The sequence below is a fragment of the Symphalangus syndactylus genome, chromosome 15, assembly GCF_028878055.3.
Source record: "Symphalangus syndactylus isolate Jambi chromosome 15, NHGRI_mSymSyn1-v2.1_pri, whole genome shotgun sequence".
Classification (NCBI taxonomy): domain Eukaryota; kingdom Metazoa; phylum Chordata; class Mammalia; order Primates; family Hylobatidae; genus Symphalangus; species Symphalangus syndactylus.
Genome location: NC_072437.2, coordinates 91,074,139 through 91,089,201, shown reverse-complemented (window position 1 = coordinate 91,089,201; position 15,063 = coordinate 91,074,139). Strand labels below are relative to the sequence as shown.

General features: G+C 42.9%; 1 protein-coding gene and 1 long non-coding RNA gene across 2 annotated transcripts in view; one reads left to right on the top strand and one right to left on the bottom strand.

The window, feature by feature from the left end:
* ATP8A2 (ATPase phospholipid transporting 8A2) overlaps nucleotides 1-15,063 on the bottom strand; it is a 695,753-nt gene that overhangs the window by 299,373 nt on the left and 381,317 nt on the right. The window lies entirely within an intron of this gene.
* LOC134732620 (uncharacterized) lies at nucleotides 850-13,347 on the top strand. Its single transcript, XR_010115956.1, has 2 exons — nucleotides 850-5,710; nucleotides 6,014-13,347. It is a non-coding gene; the product is annotated as an uncharacterized lncRNA (long non-coding RNA).

The following is a 15,063-nucleotide window of genomic DNA, read 5'->3' as shown; positions in this document are numbered from 1 at the left end:
AGCAAGTGCCATGGAAGGCTAACATTCCAGCATTCAGGTTCTGGATGAGGTGGGGTTGTGCAGACACCTGAGAGAAACACCAGAAGATTTTCTTCCCCTGTTCAAATCCCATGATGTGACTCTCCTGCTCCAGAAGTTCAAGAGAAATGGAAGAGCTTTTACTCAACTTCACTGTCAATATATCTTTCAGTCGTGCCTCCTACCCACACTCATCAACAAGATAGGGTAAGTTGACTCATGGTAAGTTCAGTTACCATCTCAATAATGTACACTATTTTTAGACCTTGAAATTTTTATGTTTTCATGTTTCTTTTAGAAAATAAATCAATATATCCTGTGCCAAACAGCTGTTACAGATGCAGACTCACCTTGCCACCTCATTAGAAGAAACAAACAACTATAAATCTTGTATTACATCCAAAGAGTTGTCAGCCTGAAATAAAAGCTGGCAAGGATCCAAGTGGCATGTGCCCTTGATTCCAGTCATTTTGCCTGCAGTTCTTACATATGTAAATTGAGAAACTGTGAGCAGAAGCAAGCCAGCTGAAAACAGAAGTGTTTAGGGTACACAGACACATCGGTGGGGCCCTCCAGGCCCAGGCCCCTTCCCACCCTTCACCACAAATCCCTCTCTGCTTCCTGTGTTCCCTGCTCGCTCTCCACCTCCTTCCAATCACAGCATATTTTTATCATTTACCACTGGCTGGGTTCACATGCCCAGCCATGGTGGTAGACCTCAGAATGAGAAGACAGGATGTAACAAAATTCCACACCCCTGCAACCTTCTTAAAGATTAAACTACAGCAACTACCAGAAGAAGTGTGTGTGTGTGGGGGAGGGGGCGGGGGAGGGGGGCACAAAAAGAGAAAAAGCAGAGACAATGTGATCAAAGCAAGAGACAAGATGGAGTGTCATACCTGCGTTCCAGAATTTGCCATCAGTTTATGTTACAGTTACTCTACCTGTGAGAAGCCTCTGGGACACTGGAGTTTAAATCCCAGCCCCCTACTTACTCTGGACAGCATCTTGCACTCTAAAAGGAGTTTCTCACTGATAAGATGAAAATGGCACTTCTGCAACCAGGAAGTGATGCAGAGATTAACCAAGCCAGTGTGCCTAATGTACGACACAGTCTTCAGACTCAGAAAGAGGCATTATATTTACACAAAATGTTGTCTGATCTCTGTAACTGAAAGTGACAGTTTGGCCGGGTGCGGTGGCTCATGCCTGTAATCCCAGCACTTTGGGAGGCCGAGGCGGGCGGATCATGAGGTCAGGAGATCAAGACCATCCTGGCTAACATGGTGAGACCCCGTCTTTACTAAAAATACAAAAAACTTAGTCAGGCGTGGTGGCGGGTGCCTGAAGTCCCAGCTACTCGGGAGGCTGAGGCAGGAGAATAGTGTGAACCTGGGAGGTGGAGCTTGCAGTGAGCTGAGATTGGGCCAATGCACTCCAGCCTGGGCGACAAAGTGAGAGTCCATCTCAAAAAAATAAAATAAAATAAAAATAAAAATAAAAATAAAAATAAAAAAGTTAGCCAGGTGTGGTGGCATTTGCCTGTGGTCCCAGCTACTCGGGAGGCTGAGGTAGGAGGACTGCTTGAGCCTGGAGGTCAAGGCTCCAGTGAGCCATGATTGTGCCACTGCATTCCAGCCTGGGTGATAGAGTGTGACCCTGTCTCACACACATAGAAAAGGAAGCAATAATTTGCAAAAACAGAGTCTGTTTTGGATTCTTCCATAGGGTGGCTTTTACCTGTGAACTCAACTGGGGATCAGTAAACCAACAGGTGACTCTTCTTGGTCAAACCAGAAAGGGTTCACTTAACTTGAAATTTTACAGAATCACCAAGAGAATTAACTGGGGTCCAGGTGGCTATAGTAAAAAGTAAAATAAAATAACACAAACATAAGGTGCAAACACCTGAGTGTGCATTTTGGCTCAGGCTTGAGCTATTCACTTTACTTCCTGAGGACCCGTTTCCTCATATTTAAAAGTGGAGTAAATATAGCTGCCTTCTTCCCTTGCAGAGTTATGATCTCTGAATGGGACAACACACAGGAAACACAGCCTAGAACTCCTGTCTTCACTTCTTGCCTCCTGTTCACTCTTAAAATTCCTTCTGCCCCACTCTCCACTAAAACTTCCCTCCTAACACACAAATCCTACAGGAACTGTGGGTTATTATCTCTGCACTCAGATTATCTCTGTGACAGTTGACTTCAACAGATGCACCCTCCCTAACACTGAAAACTCTCCCACTTTAGTCTTTCCCCAATTGATAGTTGTCTCATGTTTCTTTGCTGGTTTGTTGTACTCTACAATCACTGGTTATATTCCCTGGAGTGCCTGTCTGAGCATATTCACACAGGACACCCCCTCACACACTCCCATGATCAACTAGAGCCTACTTGTTGATAATCATCTAGACCAGGGATCAAGAAACTATTGCCCCGGGTCAGATCCAGCCCACTGTCCATTTCTGTAAATAAAGTTTTATTGGAACACAGCCACATTCACTCATTCATGTACTGTCCATGGGAACTTCTGCGTAGTAATAGCAGAATTCAGATGCAGAGAGACAACAAAGCCTAAAATATTTACTAAATGATCCTTTACAGAAAAGTTACACTGATGCTTCATTCAGACTTGTGTCCAAAGTCACACTTGTATTTATGTCTCCAACGAATCATGCCAACGTCTATACCTCACAGGCCCCTCTGAAACATCTGACAGTCAACAGTTTACAAACAACCATTTCAACCTCATGTCGCGTTCAGTTAATACATGATTCCTACCCTGGAACACAGGGTTCATTGCAGCAGTGCCTTCTGTGACCACATAAATTTGTGACAAAATAAGTTCAATCTTCCTCCTACTTTCTAAATTTTTCCTTATCTTAACCCACTACCTCTCCGGCCTTTTCTCGAGCTGCCATCTTTTCACCCTTGGAATGCATCACGTAACGAAGGGGATGCAATCTGAGAAATCTGTCATTGTGCAAACATCACAGAATGCACTTACACAAATCCAGATGGTATAACCTACTACACACCTAGGCTATATGGTATAGCCTATTGCTCCTAGGCTACAAATGTGTACAACATGCTACTGTACTGAATATGGTAGGCAATTGTAACACAATGATAAGTATTTGTGTATCTAAACACATTTCAACATAGAAAATGTATGGTAAAAATATGGTATAAAAGATAAAAATAGTAGTCCCGTATAGAGCATTTACCATAAACAGAGCTTGCAAGACTAGACATTGCTCTGGGTGAGTCGGTGAGTGATGAGTGAATGTGAAGGCCTAGGATATTACCGCACCTACTGCAGACTTTATAAATACTATACACTTAGGCTACCCTAAATTTATAAAAAATAAAGTATTTGCACTACGACATTACAACAGCTACGATGTTACCAAGTGAAAGGAATTTTCCAGCTCCATTATAGTTGTATGGGACCACCATGGTAGATATGGTCTGTTATTGACCAAAATGTCATCATATGGTGCACGGCTATACAAAAAGCCTCTTGTTTCCCTTATCCTCCTGTCTTACCTTCCTCTCATTCATCCTCCTCCTGCTGTCAGTTTTTTTTCTAACATAAGAACTTCCAACCCTTGCTGGTGTGGAGGTTCATGCCTATAATCCCAGCACTTTGGGAGGCCAAGGTAGGAAGATCACTACAGCCCATGAGTTCGAGACCAGTCTGGGCAACATGGTGAGACCCTGTCTCTACGAAAAGTTTAAAAAAGTAGCCAGGCATGGTGGTGCTCACCTGTGGTCCCAGCTAATTGGGAGGCTGAAGTGGAACAATCGCATGAGCCCAGGAGGTCAAGGCTGCAGTGAGCTATGATCAAAGCACTGCACTCCAGCCTGGGTAACAAAGCAAGACCCTGTCTCAAAACGAAAACAAAAAACTTCCAACCCTTATTTCTCCTTCAGTGTCCTCGAAGATATGACCCCTAACTCTTCAGCTACATCTAAAATCATTTCTTCCTTGCCATCCAATACTTTAGCCAGCCAGCGACCTGCAATAAGATTTCCAAAACAGAAGACCAGTATCCACCTTCAAGACAGGGGAATGGAACCACATTAAATAAATTACATTTTAGGTACTGTGCTACAGCCCAAGTCAACCACCTTTTCTGGAGTCTCACATGACCATCAGATAGAACTGTTCGCTTGCTCCTTTCTGCCACCATTGTGCCTTGATCTCACCTCTCTATTAGAAACCTTATCACGGCTGGGCATGGTGGCTCACGCCTGTAATCCCAGCACTTTGGGAGCCTGAGGCAGGCAGATCACTAGGGGTCAAGAGTTCAAGACCAGCCTGACCAACATGGTGAAACCCCTTCTCTACTAAAAATATAAAAATTAGCCAGGTTTGGTGATGCGCACCTGTAATCTCAGCTACTTAGGAGGCTAAGGCAGGAGAATAGCTTGAATCTGGGGGGCAGGGATTGCAGTGAGCTGAGATCGCACCACTGCACTCCAGCCTGGGCAACAAGAGCCAAACTCCATGGCAAAAAAAAAAAAAAGAAGAAAGAAAGAAAGAAAGAAAGAAAGAAAGAAAGAAAGAAAGAAAGAAAGAAAGAAAGAAAGAAAGAAAGAAAGGAAGGAAACCTTATCACAGTGTGTCATGATTTTTTGTTACATTCCAGGCCCTCTACTAGGCTGTAGCTCCCTAAAGGCAAGGGTTGCTTTAAGCAACCTTGAAGCTCTAGCACTTGCCCACTGGGTAGCACACAGTAGGCACTCAGTAAATGCTTGCTAAGACACTAAATGCACTGTAAACTATAAAGTACTATATCAGTTGAAAGGAGATAAACCTATGCTACCTACTGTTCTGTGTTCAGTTCACTACTCACTTCCTATCCTCCAGACATAAACTGAAGATGGGAAAAGTAAGGATGTGATCAAGTCCTTGCAAATGGCCTTTGCAACTGCTGTCTCAGCAATGGCCTGGCTCCTACTCCCAGCTGGACACAGGGCCTTTCCAGTAGCACTGACCAGTACAGGAATGCAGGTGGAATGGGGGAAGGTAATTAGGAAGGAAGGTGATGCTTTATTTACACAGCAATTAACAATGCATACTGAAGTTTATTCAGTCAAATAGGCATTTACTGAATGCAGACCATATGCTGGGCACTATGTGGTGTGCATAGCAAGCTTTTCATGGTAAAAAAAGAAGGATGAAAAGAAGAAATGTAACATGAAGAGAAAGTTAAAGGGTAATTTGATCTTGTTTGTATATTGGGAAAAGGTCATTTTTACAAAAGAGGTAACCAGCTGTTCCTCATCGCCAATGAACAAAAATCAAAAGGAAATGGGGTTAAGCTGTGCCATAAGGTACTGCAGTTAGGCAGAAGAAAAAAGTTGCTGACATCAAAGGGTGTTAAACACTATTTGTGGTTTATAATTTTGTGTTCAGGAGGTCCTTAGTTTCAGAGGATCTGAGCAGTTCTATTTGAGGAAAGGAGATGGAACTGATGAATTCTCAAGATACTTCTTGAGACCATGAATGATTTTTTTGCTTTTTAATATGGGCTCATGTATAAAATAGATTAAGTGATTCAATGTTTTCAACTTCTGTATACCATCTGCTTTGGAAAAACTATTAAAATCCAGTATGTGAGAGGGCCGACAAAGCATGAAGAGCAGAATAAATTATAAATGACTACAATTAAAAGGCAAAGGTTCAGCCGGGCACGGTGGCTCACGCTTGTAATCCCAGCACTTTGGGAGGCTGAGGCGGGCGGATCACGAGGTCAGGAGATCGAGACCACGGTGAAACCCCGTCTCTACTAAAAATACGAAAAAAATTAGCCGGGCGTGGTGGCGGGCGCCTGTAGTCCCAGCTACTCGGAGAGGCTGAGGCAGGAGAATGGCGTGAACCCGGGAGGCGGAACTGGTAGTGAGCCGAGATTGCGCCACTGCACTCCAGCCTGGGCGACAGAGCAAGACTCCGTCTCAAAAAAAAAAAAAAAAAAAAGGCAAAGGTTCCTGGTGGAAAGAATACAACTTTAGAGTGCTAATGACAGAGGTTCCCAGTGTCTTTTTGTCATTTATGGCCTATTGGACCTTGCAAAAAATGTACACAGAGCACACCATGAAAAACAAAGCACGCATGCACACACAGGTATGGGCATGCCTGCGTATGTATATGCGAACACAAAGTGCCTATGAGGAAATAACAGTAGTCCCCTTAGGAGAGTGATACCATTAGCGGTTTCTATTTCCTTCATTGTTTTCCAATTCTACAATAAGCGTCTCTTATTCTTACAGTGGGCGGTCGGGGGTGGAAATATCCCTCTTTGCTCAAAAAAAATCTGGCTAGGTTTTTTTGACAATATAATTCTTCATGCCATTCTTTATTATGCTATGAACTAACTTCTCTGTTAATCAGAACACCTGCTGTCAGCCAGATTATTTCCTTATTAGTCATTGAAGACTTCCATGTCTTCACGACACACAGTTCCCAGCTTCTGTAGTATTTCATCATAAAGGCATGTAAAATTGCTGTTTAATAGCTTCTTATTCTTAGATACTACCCATTCAGTTTTCTTACTTGTGATAAAATTACACCACTGAGATATGAGAAAAACTGCAGCCAACTATAATAATTCTACAGTTTGGGTGGAAACAAAGGAAGGGTGGGAGTTTTGTACTATATTTTCAATAAATTTCAATAACTTCCAAATGTTTATGCTTTCCAGGTTTATTCACACCTGTGGGATAAAAAAAAAAGCAGTAATACAGGGTACAGCAATGGGCTAGTTCTTTTACTGGGATAAATTATATATTTTTTTCATAATTGTTATCCCTTTGAGATCTGGCTGATTGATTCATAAAACACAGAATCCATTCTGTTATCACTTAGTGTGTTAGACCAGCTGGGCTCACAGACAAGCTGAAGTACATCACACAGGACTCAATGGAAGTGAAGCACTTCTGGTGAAATACAATCCCACAGAAAAATTACAAAGTCCTTCTTTAAATGATTCACTTCATCGGTTAATATTCTTGGCCATGAATTACATATTAAAAATAAATTCAGGAGATGTTTCATTTATTTATCTGAGGTATTATAATTTAAATAATATATAGAATTTCAGAACAACAACAAACCATAGCTTGGAGCTCACATGTTCCCTGCCTCGAATTTCACCAACAGGAAAAGGAGGCCTGCAATGTGAATGGTTTGCTCCAGGGACTGTAGCTGGTCAGTGACCTCATTGCTACGTGGCCACAAGCCCCATATTCCGAATTCTGGCACAGATTCTTTCCTAACACGCGAGGCTGCTCATCTAGCAAGGATATTGGAGATAACAGCCCGGAAAGCATCATACGTGCCTCCAACTTCCAAACACTGCTTTTTAGGAAAAAGCTGCCTCCTTTTCCTAAACACAGTAGTGAAGTAGGGAAAAGCTCAGCTCTCTGGGCTAGGGAAAGAAAAGCTTGATTTTTCACTAACACAGGGAAGACAGAGCAGTGGGTGGGAGGCGAACAGCACAAGAGAATGTGGAGAGGCTGTGAGGGAAAACTCACAATTCAGGGACGCCGGAGTCCTGAAAAAGAGGACACGCTGCCCACCTATGGAAGCAGTCTAATTTCCCAGTTTCCATTTATCATCTTCAGATCAACCACTTCCATTTTCAGAGCTTAAGCTTTCGAAGACCTTCAATATGAATGAAATAAATGTGGATGTTCGCAAGACTCTTGCTTAAAAAGAACAAGTGCTGTGCCCTGTGACAATGGATTTTCCCAGTTCTAAGTGACCCATTTGTAGTCGTCACCTCATGTGCTTCATTTCTGCGAGTGTTAGTTGGATTCTGCCAGAAATCCCTCTGCTTATTTTTTTAACCAAGAGGGTGTTATATTCTACATTCTGTGAATTTGATTACATCAACAGGCACATTCCACTTACCAATGGGGTGAGGCCTAAATATCATATATCAGCACTCTAGGATTTAGTACCCTTACCCAGAAAAATGAAAATTTAAGGCTGGACGACATTTACCCCAAATAAAAAGCATTCTTTGGCCAAAAGTGTTTGGGAAGAGAATTGAAAAAATAGCAGGCATGAGAGTTCAATTGGTCAATATTTTAATTATTATGGCTTTAATCCCTATCTTTATTCCTACCTCTCTCTCTTTCTTTCTTTCTTTCTTCTTTTTTTCTCTTTCTTTTTCTTCCTCCCTCTTCCTTCCTTCCTCTCTCTCTCTCTTTCCTTCTTTCTTCTTTCCCTTTCTCTCTCTCCTTCTGGTTCTTTCTTTCTTTCTTTCTTTCTTTTTCTCTCTCTCTCTTTTCTTTTCCCTTTCCCTCTCTCTCTCTTTCTTTTTCTTTTCTTTTCTTTTCTTCCCCTCTCTTTTTTTTTTGCCACCTGGCTGGAGTGTAGTGGGAGGAACATGGCTCACTAGAGCTTCACCAACCCAGGTTCAAGTGATCCTCCTGTCTCTGTCTCTCATGCGGCTGGGGCCACAGGTATGTGCCACCAACCTGGCGAACTTTTTGAGTTTTTGTAGAGATAAGTCTCACTTTGTTTCCCAGGCTGGTCTCCAACTCCTGGTCTCAAGTAATCCTCCTGCCTTGGCCTCCCAAAGTGCTGGGATTACAGGTGTGAGCCACTCATGCCTGGCCTATCCCTTCCTTTAAAAGAGTCAAACAATAATAAAAATCCAAGAACTCCTCAAATCCCAGCTTACATAGTAAGCTTTTCCAGAATAAGCAAACTGGGCATGGATTCTACATTTGGCCTTCTTTATGGCAATCACATTTGGTCTATTATACATGAAAAATTATAAAGTAAGAATATAGAATAAAATAAGCTCAACCACAAGAGAAATCAGCAATGGATACCACTTCTGAGTGTGACAGATAACATGACACTTGAAGCTATAAACTCTAAGCAGAGTTGAACCTACCCTATGAGCCCTAGTTCACATATTTATTACATTTTAGACACCAGAGGTAAAAGCAGGACCAGTGTAATAGAAGGTAGTCCCCACACATAGCTGAAACTGCCAAGCCATGATTCCCTTTTGTTCTTCAAAACAAAAGCCAACTTGATAGAGTTGAAGACACACCTGTCTTAAAGAGACTTTTGCTTTCTAATAATTTTGTTGTTGTTGTTGAGACAGGGTCTCACTCTGTCACTCAGGCGGGACTGCAGTGGCATGATCACGGCTCACTTGCAGCCTCAACCTCCTGAGTTCAGGCAATCCTCCCAACTCAGCCTCCAGAGTAGCTGGAACCACAGGCACATGGCACCACGCCCAGTTAATTTTTTGTATTTTTTGTAGAGATGGGGTTACACCATATTGTTCACACTGGTCTCAAACTCCGGGGTTCAAGCAATCTGCCCACCTCGGCCTCCAAAGTCCTGGGATTACAGCCATGCACGACTGCACCAGGCTGCTTTCTAATAAATTAAGTTAGATGTGAACAAAAACAAGCTGGTGAGGTGCAGTATACTATGTTCCCTTCTGGGAGAATGCACATTATCAGATTAAAGACTCAGACGGAAAGCAATCACATTTAACAATCGTACAAATTTATTTGCACAGAGAGCTATTTTTTCCCCCACATTACCCTTAGCATCCTGAACAATGTTTCTTTAACTATAGTTTAGGAAGTGCTAGAGTGATGGGTACCTAGGTCTCCTGCAAATCTGCTACCTGATCAACATTTCAGCTTTTTTTCAGTTTAACAAAGTCATCTTAAAAAGGAGTGTAAACACAAGTCAAACAAAACAAGCCAACAGGTGTAGGGCAGGACCGACTTCATGCACACCTCGCCAGGGGAATAACAACACCAAACCAGGAAAAAGACACGCGTGTCGTGACAGTCCACATAAATGACATCATGGTTGGACTCAGACTCAAATCCAGATCTTAAACCCTCCAAGTGTGACCCAGTGGACATTCAACCCCTTTAAAGCGCAGTTAAATGGGAATATCATGTCCTAAAAGGTATGAATCAGGGTTAAATGAGACAACATACGAGAGTACCTGCCACAGTACCTGGCCTGGCCATGCCTCAGGCATTCCATACCTTTAGTCACTTTCCATCCTTCCCTAGTTCTCTGCGAGACAGAGGACAGGGAGGCTGAGATACAGTCACAGAAACCAAAGCCAGGTCATTGTGATTGTGTATTACAAGGTGGTAACTAAGTATGCTTAGCTTGTAGTCCCAAAATGAAAAAATGTGGAAGAGCACAGGGGAACTAACAGAAGAAATTCAAGGTCATAGCCATGTAAAGGCAATTCAATAAACTGACTGAAATCTTGCACAAGAAAGGAGAGAGGGGGAGGGTGGGAAAAACAGTGGAGGAGAAAGGAGAGAAGGAGAAAGGGAGAGAGAGGCGGAGAGAGACACTACTCCAAGGTTAGCTCTGAGTTTTTAAGAATGCAAGAGGAAAATCTCCATTTAATAGGACCTGGAAAGAAGTTACGTTTGCAATCTGGAAAACAGGGTTTTCAGAGTTAATGTTACTTAACAGTCACTTTCCAAGGAGCATGCATATGAGAACTAAAAGCACAGCAGTTTCAGGCACACACTTCTGTATGCAGATGCATTTGCTAATTACAAATTTTCCCGTCACTCAGGATGCAATGAAGATGTCTAATCAAAAGTCCATAGCGGTGAAACAGAATGAGGTAGGGGATACAGGCGAATTCTGTTCACAGATAGCCCTGTGACCTGGGACACAGTGCTCCCCACTTCTCAAAACCTGGGGTGTTTCACTTGCACGGTTTTTAGAAGCCATCTCAAATGTCTCCTAACAATAGCGCGCTGCAATCCTGGCTACCTAAAAAGTCCATTTTTTCTCTAAGACAGAGACATTTTATCTGCCCCTCACATGGATCAAATATCCCCAGTAATATTGAAAAGTAATATGACCTTTATTCACAGCATCAACTCAAGATGTGGATGGAGCTTGGTGTAGCTAAAACAGCAGACATGACATTGCAGCTGCTGTTACCCCCACTCTCTAAGCAGGTAATATTATTAGCCAGGTATTGTGCTGAGAACCTTACTTTTGTATGGACTTCTCCATGAGGTATCCTCACTTCACCCATGAGAAAACTCCTGATTCCAGCCAATTCCTTCATCAAGGACTGCAGCTGGTAAGTGGCGGAGGCAGGATTCCAAGCCAGGCAGGTTTCACTTCAAGATCTGTTCCCTTTGTCACTATAGCTGCTGTTCATTCACAACAGGAATTTAGATACTGTTACATTTATTCCAAGTTTTTGCATTTTATAAAGACTATAAAAACCAGTTTTTGCTTTAACAAAATCTGACACAGTATAGGTGGTTCCTTGACAGATGAGCCACGTGCAAGCTGAGGGCAGAAAGGGAACTTGTGGGTGAACTGATCCTCAATGCCCCCTTGAGCTTGGGATCTGAGAAGCATGGGGGCATTCGCATAGGTGAGTAGGGTCACATGACTACCTGGTGAGCCACAGTGCCAGGACCAGAGCACAGGGCTTGGACTCCAGAGTTAGGGTTCTGGCCAGTTTAAGATTTTCATCCGGGGTCGTTTTCCATATGTAGATTTCGCAGAGTTAATGTTCTGTTCATAACTAGGGCAAATCGGTAGGAAATTACAAAGGGGAGTATATTCCCAGTGCCTTGTCATACTTGAGGAAATGAAAGGATTTAAACATATCTGGCTTGAAAAAATATTTTCTCTACAAAGTTAATCTACAATTACATTTAATGTGAAATATTATATAGAAAAACATCCCATGTGTTTTTGTTGCTAGAGGACATTTTATAGTTTATGTTTTATTACTGGTCCCTGGTGTGTTTCTGAAAAACTCCCTCTGGGGAAGTTTATTCCGGATAACGGCTGACTTTAGCCATGAGCATTTCCAATCATCTCACACGCAGAGTCTCCAGGGCATGTGAGAGTGTATCATGTTGTCCAAAGGCCTGCGATATTTGCTTTTCAATAATGCAAATACAGCTCTGGCATGGGGCGGCTCCCTTGGCGTTGACAAAAGAGAACACAAACAGTAACGTTGCCAAAATCACTTTCCTGGTTGGCCACAGCATTTTGTAGTACCTAATGTTTTGTGAAACCAAACACCCCCAAAAAACTCTCTGAACTTCTTTCTGTAATGTTCCAATATATTCAAAAATATTTCCAAGACTACCAAAGTTTGTCACATAAAGGTTAAGCTTGATTATTTATTGTTTCATGGTTTCTCCATCACACCATAGTTAGGTTAATTTACATATAAATGCTATTTTTTGAGATCTGAGAGAAAAACACACCCTGAGATGTGCCAGGTTTGCTCTGCGGCTCGCTTACCCCAGCTCTACATCACGTGCATGAGTGTACCCCTGATGGAGAAGGACGGGGATATGATATTGAAGACACCAGGTACTACACAGAAAATCAAGACAACGAAAAATGAGGCTGAAATGTACACACGTATGTATCTGCCCACTGCACCTCCTTCTCCTTGAGGTGGTTCTCTTTTCCCCATGGAGCCTTTCTCCCAGAATTCCTGCCCTATTGCAGGGTATTTTTCCTCCAGACCCTCAAAAATCTAGCACTCTTCCTATGAAAAGGACTCCCTGGAATTGATCATTCCTATATCCTTTCAAGGCAACTGTAGTAGGCTGAATAACAGCCCCCACAGATGTTCACACCCTAATCCCTGAAACCTATAAACGTTACTTTAGGTGGCAAAAAGGAAATGTGAAGGTATAGTAAAGGATCTTGAAGTGGGGAGATGATCTGAGATTGGGTGGGCACTAAATGGAATTCCAAGTGTCCACAGAGAGAGAGATTTCACTACAGCATTGGAGAAAGCAATGTGACAACAGAAGCAGAGAATGAAGAGATACATTTTGAAAATGAGACTCGAAGGGGCCACAAACCAAGGAATTTATCATTTTTAAAAAGCCATCAGAATCCAGCATCTGCTAGGAGCTGAAAAAGCAAGGACACATTCTCCCCGGAGCCCACAGAACCTAAGAGAATAACTTACTGTTGTTTTAAGCCACTACATTTGTGGTAATCTGTTGCAGTGGCCACAGGAAATGAACATGCCCACCGTCCAGGTGCCCTTCGCCTGCCATTCTCTTCACACTTTCACGCCTTTAGTTGCAGGGACACCTGACATGTTTAGTTACATTTACATGTAGTTATAGCCACATTTTACTACCTACTCAACAAGGGTACCCTAGTTCAGGTACTTGTACAAAACATTACAACCTGCTTTACACAAATTAAAAAATTATCCTCTTTACAAAATAATTCTCTTTAAAGAATTTCTTGGCCGGGCGCGGTGGCTCACGCTGGTAATCCCAGCACTTTGGGAGGCCGAGGCGGGCGGATCAAGAGGTCAGGAGATCGAGACCATGGTGAAACCCCGTCTCTACTAAAAAATACAAAAAAATTAGCCGGGCGTGGTGGCGGGCGCCTGTAGTCCCAGCTACTCGGAGAGGCTGAGGCAGGAGAATGGCGTGAACCCGGGAGGCGGAGCTTGCAGTGAGCCGAGATCGCGCCACTGCACTCCAGCCTGGGCAACAGAGGGAGACTCCGTCTCAAAAAAAAAAAAAAAAAAAAAAGAATTTCTTTAAATAATAAACACCACTGATGCATTTGAAACAAATGGGTCCAAAATGCTTCACCTTCATTTTCTTCTGAATGCGTGTCTATCTACATACTAAAGGTAAACATATTTAGCAATGGTACTTGAGTTACCTATCCTTTCTGAGCTTCAGTCATCTTACCAGGAAAATGGTGTTGCCATGTGAATGAAATAAATAACACAAATAAAACTCCTAGTACACTCCCTAGTACAGAATGAGTGTATGCTGGTAGGAGTGGTTCTGCCACGGCATGTGACATCTAGCTATCAGACTGATCTTTTGTGGTCCTTATAGAGAGCTGCCTCAAAAGCCACAAGATTGATCTACAAGACAAAAAAGAAATCACTCTGATTTCTCTCTCTGAGCAAAAGTACAAAAAGCATTCAACAAGGCAGGGTCAGAATGTCCACAGCTAAGGCACGCCACTCGACAGCATCGGGTTGAAGGCACAGGAGAATCACGTGGCTGGTCTACCTGGAGTCACTCCCAGTGGCCTGGCTGCCTACACAGTGACCAGCGCTCCAGAAGACCCAGCTCACTTACACCTGCACCCCAGCACCCCTGTCAGAGAGCATTCTCTGTTGTCCTTGATGCTGGTCTTCAGTCCCTCAGGTTTGGGAATAGTCGTCTCAGAGGGTCAGAGTCAGCACAGACTGAACCTAGGGCCTGAAAAGGACTCAGATCCCACTTTGGTCCACTTTAATGGAGCAATGGTCAATTCCTAGCCCTGTCACCATTCCTAGCCCTGACCTGCAAGACAGGCATGCAGCGCCTCACTCAGGCTTTGTCTGAAACCTCTGGATCCATTTGTACTTAACAGTACAGACACGTGCTCACAGAGGACAGGAAATAAAAGGCAAAACGATTAAGAGAAACTGGAAGAATGAAGGGAAGTTTTTCTTTTTGATCCTGTGCTTTCTCCTGTTAGTGGGAGAATATTCCTCCAGGTTACCAATGGCCTTCAGAGATGACAATAATGGAGAACCCAGCATTTATCACAGCTTCTTCAGAATGCTTGTTTAAAGGCTACACTCCCTGATAGATGACAGACTCTGGGAGGACAGGAAATCTGCCTATCTAGGGTGACATTTACTCTACAGGTCCTAGCAGAAGGTCTGACACATAGTATTTCAATCACTTGTTTACTCTGAGAACTCTTTTTTATTGAAGACATCTAGAAACCGGAAGAGGCAATGGTTTCCTGAACTGGTATAGGATAAAATTAATCTAGATTTTATACTGATTGTCCTCACTCAATTGTCTACATCCTTTGTGGGCCCAAGCTGTGGTCAATGGGCCTAGGACATCATAAAAAGAGACCTCATTTTCTTCTACTTTTCCATGCCTACCATAAGATATTCCTACTGGAAGGGATTTATTTCTCTTCCTTACTCCCAGGAAATGACCCAATGACTAGACAGCAGCCTGTACATGCTAT